The 13,851-nt window shown below is 44.1% G+C and overlaps 1 long non-coding RNA gene across 1 annotated transcript; it reads right to left on the reverse strand.

Annotated features, from left to right (window-relative positions):
• Window positions 1–7,211: 7,211 nt before the first annotated feature.
• LOC132400843 (uncharacterized) lies at window positions 7,212–12,691 on the reverse strand. The gene is made up of 3 exons (XR_009514412.1): window positions 12,556–12,691; window positions 11,983–12,106; window positions 7,212–8,901 (listed from the first exon to the last, which is right to left on the reverse strand). It is a non-coding gene; the product is annotated as an uncharacterized LOC132400843 (long non-coding RNA).
• Between the last annotated feature and the right edge of the window lie 1,160 nt (window positions 12,692–13,851).

Consider the following 13,851-nt stretch of genomic DNA (forward strand, 5'->3'; position numbering starts at 1 on the left):
TGACATACATCATTGCACTGCCACGTCATAAGGGCGCCCCTCACTAAAGTAAAAAATGATGCAGACACATTATCTTCAGACTCCCATGTATTTCTTTTGATTAGTTTTACATTTTGGGGTTACAAAATATAACCGTGGCAACATGTAAGCTTTAAAATGAGTTCGCGGTGACTACTTACATTACCAGTTGAACTGCAGCTTATGTTTTCCCCCTTCAGAAGCACAGAGGGGCAATTGAGCTGAACAAAAAGGCAGAAAATGTACAAAATTCATCAGTACATAAGCAATGAGTACTGGATGAAAATTTTAAAAATTTAAAAAGCAGAAATAGCTGATTACATCAGAAAGATAGATGCATTCAGTTGCACAACACATAACTGGATAAGGCATAACAAACAAATTGATCGGTATTTTGAAACAACTGAAATTGCTAATGAGAGATGTGTGCCAATTTTGCTGAGTGTAATGGGTGGAAGATCATACAGTTTGCTTAGAAGTTTGACTGCTCCGACCAGACCAGCTGAAATAAACTTCGGCGATATTGTGAAAGTAATGCAGGAACATTTAGAACTGAAACCATTGTTGATTACAGAATGCTTTAGTAGAATCAATAAGAAGGGCAATCTATTACAGCTTCTGTCCCTGATTTCAAGTGATTGTCTGAACATTGTCAGTTCAGTGAGAGGCGTAATGATGCACTGATGGATTATTCAGTTTGTGAGAAAGCATTCCACAACGGCTCCTAACCGAAGTGCAACTCATAAGAGCAGTTGAAGTCACTGTATCAATGGAAACAGCAGGCAGAGATGCTATTGAGTTGCAGTCAGGAATAAAAGTGAGTGTGAACAAAATTGCACCATCTAAACCGAAACCTGCCTAATGAATTGTTACCAAACAAATCGTGTTACCATAGCGGCAGGGGCTTACATGCACCAGACTAATGCAGGTTTAAAGGTGTAACTTACAGAAAAGGCAATAACATAAGGCACAAACAAAGAGCCTGCTGAGCAGATAAAAATAGATTGTATAGTGATGAGAAAAAAATAAAAAGTCAAGTTGCAGTTTTAAAAAGATCACTAATTTGCATGTTGTTGATAAAAAAAAATCTGATAATGGTGAAAATGATAGAGGACTGCATAGCCTTGAGACTTACAATATGAAAGCTAGCAATAGACAAGCAACGTGGCTTACACCAGAAGCGAACGGCAAATTAATTAAAATGGAATTGGACACTGGCTCGGCTTTTCAGTCATTGCGCAAAATGAGTTTCAATGGCATTTCAAAGATATTGAACTGAAGCCTGTAGGTATCCAACTGTTAGAAGGACGTTGAAAGTGAACCCAAGTGCAGGACACAAACATGCAGGTAGTATTAACAGGTGTGTTTATTAATAGTTGCAAGGGAGGCTGGGGAGCGAGGATTAGGCCGAGGGCAGCCAAGGAGTGAACGAAGCTGGACCGGGGATTGAACCCGGGTTACTACAGAAAGATTCTGGTGTTTAGTGGCAGGACTTAGGCAGAGCAAGGATGTGGACCAGTGGGTGAACGTGGCTGGGAAAGAACAGAGGGCGGAATGCCCTACTCCTATTAACACTGGGGGGAAATTAATACAGGTAACCGGTGCGGGAACGGAACTTAGAACTCAGTGGTCGAGAGACAGCGTAACACAGGCAAACAGTGCAGGTGGGCAGAGGACAGAGGAGCCATAGGCAAGCCAAACTCTTCTTGACCCTAGGCACTGGTAGAGCTGGACATTAACTACAGACAGGTGGCAGGCAACACCCCTCGTGCCATGGAGAATTAACTGGAAAGGTAAACGGCCGGCAATCAGTAAGCTGGACACCAAGCAACAGAATTCCCGAAGCAACCCCAGGCACCGAAGCAACTTAGAATCCACCATTCTCAGCAGCTCGGAACATGCATTGCCGCACTGGCTGAGGTGACGGTCCAGCCCAAAGTAGATGTAAGCTGGAGTTTTTATGCTGCCGGTTCGGATAAGGGTCAGGTGCCCTAATCAAGGAGCCCGGTAGAACACGGGGAAAAGGGAACTAACAGAAATGAGGAGTCAACGGACCGGACCGTGACAGTACCCTCCCCTCAATGGGAGCATCCAGGTGACACAACAGGCTTGCCCGGGTTGTCAATGACCTAGGCGGATGGAGGGAGCTTAGCAGGAGGGCACAACGGCTGACAGACACAGGTCCCTCTTTTGTGAAGGTCAGTGAACACTTTTCCTGCTCAATTACAGACAAATGTTCAGGACTGCTTACTGTTCTTGGCTGCACGAGTGGTCAGTTTGTTCTGGCTACTTACATCACTGGTCAGGTTTCTTGCTTTATCTTCAGTAGAGAGTCCCATATCGTGGCAATCACCAGATATTTTCTTGATGACTGAGCCATTTTTGTGATTGCATTACTATTTAAGAAACGGCCACAAGCCCTATCTAAAGAAGCCACAAAAATCAGCATCATTGTTGAAAGCTGACATCACTAATGCCTTATACTTCTTGTGACATTCCGAATTGTCTGTACATACATTTTGGGATCATTCAGAGCAGTTTCTCCGTACTTCTCAATGGTGGCCAAGCCCTGGTTATAGCTTTGTGTTTCTATAAGTTTCTTTGGCTCCTCACGGCCATCTTGGATTCAAGACACTAAGTTGTACATTTATCCAAGTCCTCATTTCTATCAGCATCTAATAAGTTCTGGAATTTTGTATGAAAAATCTCTAGATGTTTTTAGGATGTAATGTCTTGCAAACCCTGCCAGATTTGTCATGCATCCAATGTCACCTCCAACCTCGTTCGAAATTGTCTCTTCGCCTTCTGCAGATCTTACCTGGTTTTCTAGTACAGGCCTGGATCACCAGACTTGAATGTCACAGATCTAGCCTTCAGCAGATTACATACCTCCTGGTTCATCCTTGGCTTTTGGTTTGGGATTGTGCAGTAAGTCTTTGTGGTTGCACTCTCACCCACACAGGTCTTAATGAAGTCGGTAACAACTGCAGCATATCATCCAGGTTTGAAGATGAATCCCTGAATACAGTCCTGAAAGTATTTATACTAAAGAAAAAGATAAATCTTGTGGGACTGACATTAATAACAGGGAAATACAACATCTAACAAGCCACATTGAGCTTGTATATGGTAAGCACTTTGGGGATGTGATTGGCTGAAAGAACTACAACTTGTTTGGAGATCCATCCACCATTTGGATGCCACATCCCCTGCAATAGAGTCAACTGAAAGTGAATTAACAATGGTACTGGTCGATGCCACACCTGTGTTCAAGGATAGAATTGGAAATCTCAAGCATATCAAGGGTTAAAACAGAATTAAATGAAAGGCAGCACCCAAGTTTTACAAAACCTGTCCAGTACCTTAAACCATCTGTGATAAAGATGCCAATGAACTAGCTTGCATGAAGGCTGAAGGAATTATTTCAAAAGTTGAGTGAAGCCCATGGGCAACGACAGTGGCACCCAGTAACCAAGAAGAACCGGTCTGTCAGGATCTGTAGTGACTGAAAGCAGATCGGTACCCTTTGCCCAGGATAGAGGGTATCTTTAGAAACCTTTCCAGAGGGAAGCAAAGTGGACTTAGCTGAAGACTACCTACAGATGGAGATAGAAGAAGAATCTAAAATGCTCCTCACCATAAACTCTCACAAGGGTTGTATCACTACAATAGACTTACTTTTGGAGTAGCATCTGCACCTGCACTTTGGCAGAAAGCTACGGACCAGGTGCTGCAAGGCTGCTTAAAAAGATTAGAAGGTTATGGGCTCAGAGCATGACGCAACAATTGTGAGTTCTTTCAACCAAGCATCACTTACTGTGGTCACACTATTGACACAAAAGGATTACAGAAGTGTGCTGAGAAAATTCAAGCAGACATGCCACAGCTGTGGTCCTTTGTATGATTTGTCAATTCCTACAATTGGTTTTCCCAGGGCAGAATGGCTAATACAAAGGGGCATAATTTTAAGATGACAGTAGGAAAGCATAGGGAGAATGTCAGAGAGTTTACACAGAGTGATGGGTGCATGGAATGCCTGCCAGGCATATTGGTAGAGGCAGAGACATTAAGCACATGAATGAAAAAAAATGGAAAGCTACGTAGGACAGAAGGATTAGATTAATGTTAGCATGGGCTAAAGATTCAGCCCAACATTGTGGGCTGAAAGGCCTATTCTGTGCTGTACTGTTCTACATTCTATTTTCCTGTTAAGCAAGAAAGCTGAACTTCAGTAGGAAATTCTGGGAAATGTCTTCATGGACTTTGAAGGCTGAACAAGAACATTTTAAAAGTATAATGAAATGTCCCAATTATTATTGACTTATTGAGTAAAGCTTAAACTAAATTTGCATCCTAAATTAAGGACAGCATGGTGGAACACTCTCAAACTGTACCTAATGGAGAATAAAGGACAGTCTGTGAGTTGTGCATAACCACAAGTTGTATGGGATTTAAACCATGCTGCTACAAGGGTCATGAAAATAGCAGCTAATTTTTAATCTTGCTATGTATTTTATGAAACTGCTGTGTTGCCCTTTAATTCCCAATTAAACTTGCTATAGAAAGCTAGTGAAATTTAAAACATAAATGCCATTTTTAATGACTTAAAGAGTAATGTGCTTCCTCTTGTGGTCTTTATTTGCCATTTTGTTTCTCTCCTCACTATTTTTCATTCATTTCGAGAGGACGAGAATGTAAAAACAAGGATGTAATGCTGGGGCTTTATAAGGCTTTAGTCAGACTGCACTTGGAGTATTGCGAGCTGATCTGGTCCCCTTATCTCAGAAAAGGAGTGCTGGAGAGCCTCAGAGAGACTCCAGAGAAGGTTCACGGGATTTATTCTGGTAATGAAAGCGTTAAGGAAAGTTGGAGTTTAGAAGAATGAGGTGGAGGAAATCTGACTGAGACCTATCAAATATTAGAAGAACTAGATATAGCTGTGGAGAGGATGTTTCCTATAGTGGGGTAGTCTAAACCAGAGGGCACAGCCTCAGAGTAGAGGGATGTCTACTTAGATCATAGATGGGGATGAATTTCTGTAGCCAGAGTGCAGTGAATCTTTGTAATTCATTGCCATAGGTGGCTGTGGAGGAGTCATTGGATAATATAAAGTGGAGGTTAATATATTCTTGATTAGTAAGGGCATCAAAAGAGAGAAGGCAGAAGAGTGGAGATGAGAGGGATAATAAATTAGCCATGACAAAATGGTGGAGCAGACTAAATAGTCTGAATGGCCCAGTTCTGCTCCTACATTCAAAATCCAATGTAAATTTATTATCACTCTACATACAGTATATGGCACTGTATATAATCCTGGTATTCATGTTCTTGTGGGCATACTCAGTAAATCTAAGAGCCATAATAGAAACAATAAAATACCATACCCAACAGGGCAGACAAACAACCAATATGCAAAAGACAACAAACTGTGCAAATACAGAAGAGAAAACTAAATAAATAGGCAATAAATATCTGTGACATGTGATAACTTACTGCCCATTACATCGCTGGCATTTAGGGCAGCAATGAAGGTCCTCCATCTCTGGCAGTGTTCAGCTCATCATGTCAGTGCCTTCCTCTCAGTTTTCATTATTGTCAGTCATATAAGTCCCGGCTGGAGACTCAGGAATACCGTCAGACGCAAATGTAGAAGGGTTCTTCATAGCTGCTTCCATGATAATTTTGCTTTACAGGGTTGTTAGCCTGGAACTGAAGCCCCAACCCCAGAGAACTGGTTGAGTGAACCACTCTTAGCCTGTCCTTTACCTTTGACTTGTTTGGCATGGGTGACCCTACCAAGAGCCAAAGCATAAGGCTCTGACTCCAGCCAGCATAGCTCTCTGCGCACAGAAGCCTCCAAACCACAACAAAGTTGTGGTCTTCTTGAAGGAATATGAGATAAAGAGTCCTTGAAAATGAGTCAAAAGGTCCTGGGAACTGTTCTGTGATGGGGCAAGTAAAGTTAAATGAAGTTAGCCCCACTAGTTCCTGAACCTGGTAGCATGAACCTTGAGACTCATGTACCTTCTTCCTGATGGCAGCAGCATGAAGAGAGGGTGACTTGGGTGGTGGATATCCCTGATGATAGATGCAGCTTTCCAGCAACAACACTTTGTGCAGATGCGCTCAGTGGTGGAGAGGGCTTTACCCGTGAAGGACCGGGGCATATACACTACCTTTTTGTAGGTTTTTCCATTCAAAGGCATTGGAATTCCCATACCAGGTTATGATGCAACCACTCAATATACTTTCCACCACACATCCGTAGAACTTTATCAAGGTATTAGATCTCATGTTAAATCTTCACAAACTTCCAAGGAAACAAAGCACAGCTGCGCTTTCTTTGCAATTGCACGAGAATGCTGGGCTGAGCACACAAGTGCATATGTCCTATGGTCATTAATTCTCCTGATTTCCTTCTCCATCACTCTTCCATTTCTTTTCCTTAACCTTAGGATATGAACTATAAAAGGAGGAATGTTTTGATGGGATTTTGCAGAGCACGAGTGAGACCATGCCTGGAGAACTGCATACAGTTTCTGTCTCTGTATTAAAGGAAGGATACACTCAAATTATAGGGTTGATGTCTTTTTATAGGGTAAGTTTTATTTATGCAGAGGGTGTTGCATGCATGGAATATCCTGACAGGGGGTGGTAGTAGAAGCAAGTACATTAGAGACAGTTTAGATAGGCACATGGATGATGGAAAGCTGGAGGGACATGTGGGAGAGACGGGTTAGGTTGAGATCAGCATAGGTTAAAGGGTCAGCACAACATTGTGGGCTGAAGGGTCTGTACTGTTCTGTAGTATTGTAGGTTCTGTGATTGAGGAGTTAAACTGTAGGTTCCATTGTCCACCAAGACGACACTGCTGTTTTTCCAGCTTTTATTCTTCCAGCAAGTCATGGCACAGTCCTTTTTGAGAAGAAAGTAAAGGAAAATGCATGGCCAACAGGAAGTAGTTCACAATTTCTCCATTCAATAACATGGGACATCATCTTATTAAATGATAATTCTACCTGTCTATATGCCAAAGTTGAAATATATTCATTATCAAAGTATATACATGAGATTTGTTTTCTTGGAGGTATTTACAGGAAAATAAAGAAATACTGTAGAATTTTAAGTTCAAGTTTATTGTCATCTGACTGTACATATATACAATCACATAAAACAAAGTTCCCCCAGGCCATGGTGCATCCACAAAACATATATTACACAGCACATAAAACAAAATATTATCATAAATAAGTTAACAAATATAATTATAAGTGCAGATAGTGCATAGCACAGATTAGTGTATGGTACAGTATTCAATAGTCTCACAGCCTGGGGAAGAAGCTGTTACCCAGTCTGGCAGTCCTAGTCCTGATGTTCGTGTACCTCCTCCCTGACAATTGTGGGTCAAAGAGATTGTGAGATGATTGGTAAGGATTCTCAAAAATACTTTGGGCCCTTCATCTACAACACTCGTGGTAAATATCACAAATAGTGGGGAGTGAGATCCCAGTGAATTTATGAAAAGCTATACATAAACAAAGACTGACAAACAACCAACATGCAAAAAAAGACAAATTGTGTAAATAAAATAAAATAATTAATACTCAGAACATGAGTTGTAGTTTCCTTGAAAGTGAGTCCATAGGTTGTGAAATCAGTTCAGAGTTGAGGTGAATGAAGTATTCACCAGACACAAAATGCTGGAGGAATTCAGCAGGTCAGGCAGTATCCATGGACAGGAGTTGGTGATTGCGGACAAGACCATTCATCAGGTATATTGAGATGAGGATTAACAAGGGTCCTACTGAATGGCAGAACAGGGTTTGAAAGGTCAAATGGCCTACTCTTCGTCATTTTTTGTTTCTATTATTTTAAGTAAACTGAAACTGTGTCCAATACCCTGATCAAAATTTATTCCTCAACCCAAGGATGATGTGGGGATTTTAAATCTGATAAGGCTTTTTTTGTCAAGATGATAGATCAGAATGAGGTTTATCACCACTGACATATCTCATTAAAAATGTTGTTTTGTGGCAGCAGTACCGTGTAAGAAATAAAATTACTATATGTTACAAAAATAAATGTATAGTGTAATGAGGTTCATGAACTGTCAGGAATCTGATGGTGCAGGGTAAGAAACTGTTCTTAAAATATTGTCTGTGGGTCTTCACTCCTGCACTTGCACCCTGGTGCTAGGAATGAGAAGAGGGCAAGTCCTTCTTCTGCACATTCTGCCATGACTACGTGGCATTCTCTTCTCCACGTGGCACGGTAGTGTACTGTTTCGCATAATGCTATTATAGCGCCAGCTGTAACAGTAGAGTTCAGTTTGTGCCAGCAGAAGTGGAAATGGATGCTATATATGGGTTCTATTTCAACACTCAAAAGAAGTTTGGATAAGTACATGGATGGGAAGGGTAAGAAAGTCTGTGGTCCAGGTAGAGATTGATGGGACTAGGAAGAATAATAGTTCAGTATGAACTGTGTAACCCTCAGGCTCGGCTAGCGGCTCATTCTAGGGGAAGACAGCCTCTGGCCCAGTCAAACGAGAAATCTTGTTTAGGTGGATGCTGTGTGATGTGTCCCCTGTTACAAATCAGTGCTACGAAATAACAAACAGTACACAATTTGCAATTAAATGATTGTGCTTTATAATTCTTAATTTGACCATTGGTTAATAAAGAAACAAAAAAATGGGCCCTTTCTCATGAAACAGTCTAACATGCAACGATGGAGCTTGTGGTTTTGCTGTCTGATCATTCTCCATCGATTTTCTCCCCAGGCGTCGACTCCCATTCCAAGTCCACTCTGTCCTGAAGTCTACGACTCCCCCGTTCTGACATCTTCTCTCTCCATCTTCCGTCAAACAAAAGACCGCAAAACCTTTGTGCAGGCACACAAGAAAGAAAACGTTTCCTCTCATTGGCCAGCACACATTCCAAAATCGCTGTTATCTCTAGCCATAACCCAAACACTGTGCTAAAGAGAAACCTTTACATTAGCAAGGAAACCTTTTCCAGGTCATTACATTATCCTCCCCAACAAATTCAGTCATGTCCTCGTGACTTTCAGATAATTTGCCAACCCTTCCTGCAAAACACAAACTCCAACCCTGGTATAAACACCAGTGACACAGCTCCCCAAAACGGTAGGGGTCACACTCTGTTCCCCCAGTGCTACACAGGCCAGCCTATCTGGTGGTCTCCTTATTCTCTGAGACCTCTGTTCCTCCTCATCTAACTCTTCAGGTTCAGACACTACTGGGGATACTTCTGGTCTACTTGGTGAGGCCTCAGCCAGCCTCTCACTCGTGCCCACTGGCAACTCGGACCCATCTATCCCATAGCCAAGCCCCGCTTCATCCTTTGCAAGGTCCCACTGCAACACAGGCTGTCTACAGATAGCACCCCCCCCCCCAATTTCACCTGATTTAGCAGAAGAAATGCTGGGAGTCTCTTCCTCAATCAATGAGGTTAGCAAAAGACAGCCTATACCACACATCGAGGTTCTTATCCTCCAAATCAGTATCCCTCTCAGTGGGGGCCAGCCTAACCTCTCCTGCTGTGGGCCCTGCAGTCACCCCACGTTTCTGCAGAGTCCTCTTACTAGGTGTAGGCTCCAGGTCAGGTTCTGTGTCTACCTGCACCTCTTGACCCAGGGGCAGCAGGTGGTTCCAACGGAGAACCTTGACAGGCCCATTCACTCGGAAAACTGGTAGGCTTGGCAAGTGACTCTCCACCACATAGGGCGTAGCCGCCCAGCAGTCAGCCAACTTGTGCTTTCCAGGTAACCCCAAATTCCTCATGAGGACTCGGTCTCCTGGCAGGAGTTTGGAGAACCTTAGCTTTTGGTCATACCTCTCTTATTTCCTTGATTCTGCTTGGCAACCGAGACTCCAGCTAATTCAGAAGCCCTTTTCAGCTCTCTCCTCATATCAGATATATACTTCAGATAAGTATTTAGTGGTAAGTCGTCCTCGTCCATCCCAAAACATAGGTCAATGGGCAACCCCGCCTCGCGGCCAAACATCAGATAGTATGGCAAGTATCTGGTAGCTTCATTTAGGATGCAGTTCTAACTGTGGACCAGACGTCCAATATGTTGACTCTACTTGCACTTCTTGCTGAGTCCCAAGGTCCTAAGCATGTCTAGCAAGGTCCGATTAAACCTCTCCGACTGGGGATCACCCTGCAGATGATAGGGAGTAGTCCTCAACTTCTCAACTCCAAGCATGCCCAGTAACTCATGGATGAGTCTGCTCTCGAAATCCCATCCCTGATCACTATGTAAACACCCGGGAAGGCCATAATAAATGAAATACTTCTCCCATAACACTTTGGCCACCGTAGGTGCCCTCCGGTCCTTGGTAGGAAAAGCCTGAGCACATCTGGTGTAGTGGTCCATGATGACTAAGGCACTTGCTGTGTTGCTGGCATCGGGTTCGGTGGACACACAGGTCCAGGGGTCACCCCGCACTCTGAAAGTGGGACAAGGGAGCTGCCCTCATAGGCAGCTTCTTCCACCATATGCATCGAATGCACGACTTGCAGTATTCCTCGACCTCCGACTTCATTCGGGGCCAGTAAAACCGGTCTCTGAGCAATCCATGGGTCTTTTCGGCCTCCACATGTCCAGAATCACAATGAAGTGACTTCAATGCAATCCTGCGATACTTCTCCAGCAGAACCAGCTGGCAACACCGAGGTCGGTCCAGATGTGACCCGGTAAAGGATCTGGTTCTGCAACTCCAACTGAGGCCATTCTCTCAGTAATGAAGGCACCGCCGTGTGTTTCATCTTCTCTGCCTGAGCCACGTCCCCCTTTTTGACCGCTGATGCCCGGGTCATCTCGCTGAGCAGCTGCCACTTCCCCCGAATTCAATTCTGGAAGCTGATTTGAATTCAAAGCAGTCAGGTTACAATAAACATGGGGGATAGCATCATCAGAAGCTCCCAATTGATCCACCGCTTGATCCTGCCCCTCTTTTCCCTCTTCCTTCACCATGATGCCAAACTGACATATGGCCTTCACCCTTGGGGCAGGAACGCTCTCCCACATTTCATCCCTGTCCAGTCCCTCGTGCGCACATCAGGAAAAAAGCATCGCATCAATGTCCCAGCTTCCTGGCTGGATTTCAGGCTGAAATCATAGGCGGACAATGCCGCCAACCACCGATGGCCTGTGGCATCCAGTTTTGCCAAGGTCACGATATAAGTTAGGGGATTGTTGTCCATCCTCACCTCAATCTTGGCTCCACAGAGGTAGTCACTCAACTTATCCATCACCGCCCATTTCAACACCAGAAATTCCAACTTGTGCGTGGGATAGTTTTCTCGGAGGGTGACAGATTCTGGCTGACAAACGCAACGGGTCTCAACCCATTGCCTTGATCCTGATACAGGACACCCCCTAAGACCTCTCGGCTGGCATCCGTGTGCAGTACATATGGTAATCGGGGGTCCGCAAAAGCCAGCACCAGTGCCTGAGTCAGCAGTTCCTTCAGCAACTGAAAGGCCTCCTCACATTTTGCATCCCACCTCAGTCTAAAGGGCTCTGATGGGCTAAGATACTCTCCACCCTCCTGTCCTTTTCTCCCCCTCCCTTTCTTCCCCAAGGGAGGATAACCACACAGAAGCTGATTCAAAGGGTGACTCACTTTTGCGTAGCCCTTCATGAACCTCTGATGGTGACCACAGAACCCGAGGAACGAGCACTGAATGCTCACAGTATGGGGTCTTGGCCAGGTGGTCAACGCCGCTATCTTAGCCAGATCTGCAACTACTCCAGGATGTGAGACTTTGAGCCCTCAACTGCAACTTTAACAGTACTTAACAGGCAAATTAACAATTCATCTGGAGTTCAAATATCTACCGCACTGGTTCAAAGCTCAGGATAATCACAGCGCATCTGATGAAAAAGGGCCCATTCTCATGAAAATATCTAATGAGCAACATTGGAGCTCACGGTTTTCCCGTCTGTTTGTTTTCCATCGATTTTCTCCCCGGGTGTTGAATCTCGACCCCATTCCAAGTCCACTCCGTCCTGCGGTCTATGACTTCCAAGTTCTGGCATCTTCACTCTCCATCTTCTGTCGAACAAAAGACCACAAAACCTTCGCTCAGGCACCAGAAAAGAAGACGTCTCCCTCATTGGCCAGTGCACATTCCAAAGCCCCCATTATCTCTCGTCATAACTGCACTGCAGAGAAACCATTGCTTTCGCAGGGAAGCCTTTCCCAGGTCATTACAACTAGATGGGCCAAAGGGCCTGATTCTGAGCTGTGTTCTAGGACTCTATAATTATCACCAACCCACCCTGTTAGGCCCATAATTCTTCTGTCCAAATACATCCATGCAGGTGACATGACCCTGTCCATCTAGAATGAATGCCCTTTTCAGAATTAGAAGCTGCCTTTTTCTCAGGATATAAATAGATCAGCCTCTTACTGGCACCGATGGAAACTTAAGCTCAAATAAAGCCACTGCATCACTGCTCTGCGTCTGGAATAATACAGCATATAAAACAAACAACACTGACCTTCACCGTTTGCATGGGAGTAGCTCTGATAAGACGCCTATCAGCAGATTCCAAGAAATGAAATCATCAAGGAAAGCCAATCCTTGCACTTGCTTCAAAGGCAGGAGTACCTGGGATTTCAGTTTCAGTCCTCCAGGGATATTTAACCCTTTAGCGCTGAGCACTGCAGCCAATCGTATGGGCCTTGTTGCAACCCCAGCAAGATTACAGCTGCTTTGAAATTAGCAATGCAAATGATAACTAGAAGTGTAACACATAGTCCTGTCCTCATATTGCCATTCCAAGCAGAGAGACACAATCCACAAGCAAGAGGTGGAACCTGACTCGTAAACTTTCTCAGTACCACTGGAGCCTGAGAGCAGCATAGGCAATTAAACTCAAGAAGCATGGAGTTGGTGCTGGCAGCCACCACCAGGGCTCAATAAAGAAGCGTAGGGTTCTTCTGCCACTGGAGATGGAGGGGTCGGGTTGGGTGAGGAAGGCCACTCAATTATTGTAACAGTATACCACCCTGGAGTGCTGGATGTGTGGCAGGCACGGAATAGAACAGTACAGAAAGCATTGACTGTGAATGTAAAGAATGAAAAGGCATTACCCTGTTCATGTAAATCATTTCTATTATTACGAATAAAGTTTATTTGAATTAAAAAATGGTGATTTATAAACTATAGGACAGAAAGATACCCAGTGGCACTCTCACCCTGATGTCCACCTTCGTCTGTGTGGGCACCAAGCTGCACTACATGCCGAGGTTCAATCTGTCCCCGGTGTTGTGGAGGATAGGTCTGGCCCCATTGCCACACAGCGTCTCAATCAGCTGGACATGGCTACACACCTATCACTGTGTGGCTAAGTACAACTCCAAAACTATTAATAAGTTTGCTGATGACGCCTCTGTTGAGGGCTGTTTCAAAGGGGCTGATGAATCTGCATATAGGAAGGAAAATGAAAACTTGGTGTAATAACAACCTCTCACTCTATGTCAATAAGACCAAGGAACTGATTGTAGACTTCAGGAGAGGGAAACCAGAGGTCCATGAGCCTGTAATCATCAGAGGATCAGAGGTGGAGAGAGTCAATAACTTTAAATTCCTGGGCGTCACGATCTCAAAGGACCTGTCCTGGACCCATCGTATAAATATTATTGTGAAGAAAGCACAATAGTGCCTCTCCTTCCTCAGGAGTTTGCAGAGCTTTGGCATGTCATTGAAAACCTTAGCAAACTTCTATAGGAGTGTGGAGGAAAGGGTACTGACTGACTGCATTAGGGTCTGGTATGAGACACCAATGCCGTTG

The sequence above is a fragment of the Hypanus sabinus genome, chromosome 10, assembly GCF_030144855.1.
Source record: "Hypanus sabinus isolate sHypSab1 chromosome 10, sHypSab1.hap1, whole genome shotgun sequence".
Taxonomy (NCBI): Eukaryota; Metazoa; Chordata; class Chondrichthyes; order Myliobatiformes; family Dasyatidae; genus Hypanus; species Hypanus sabinus.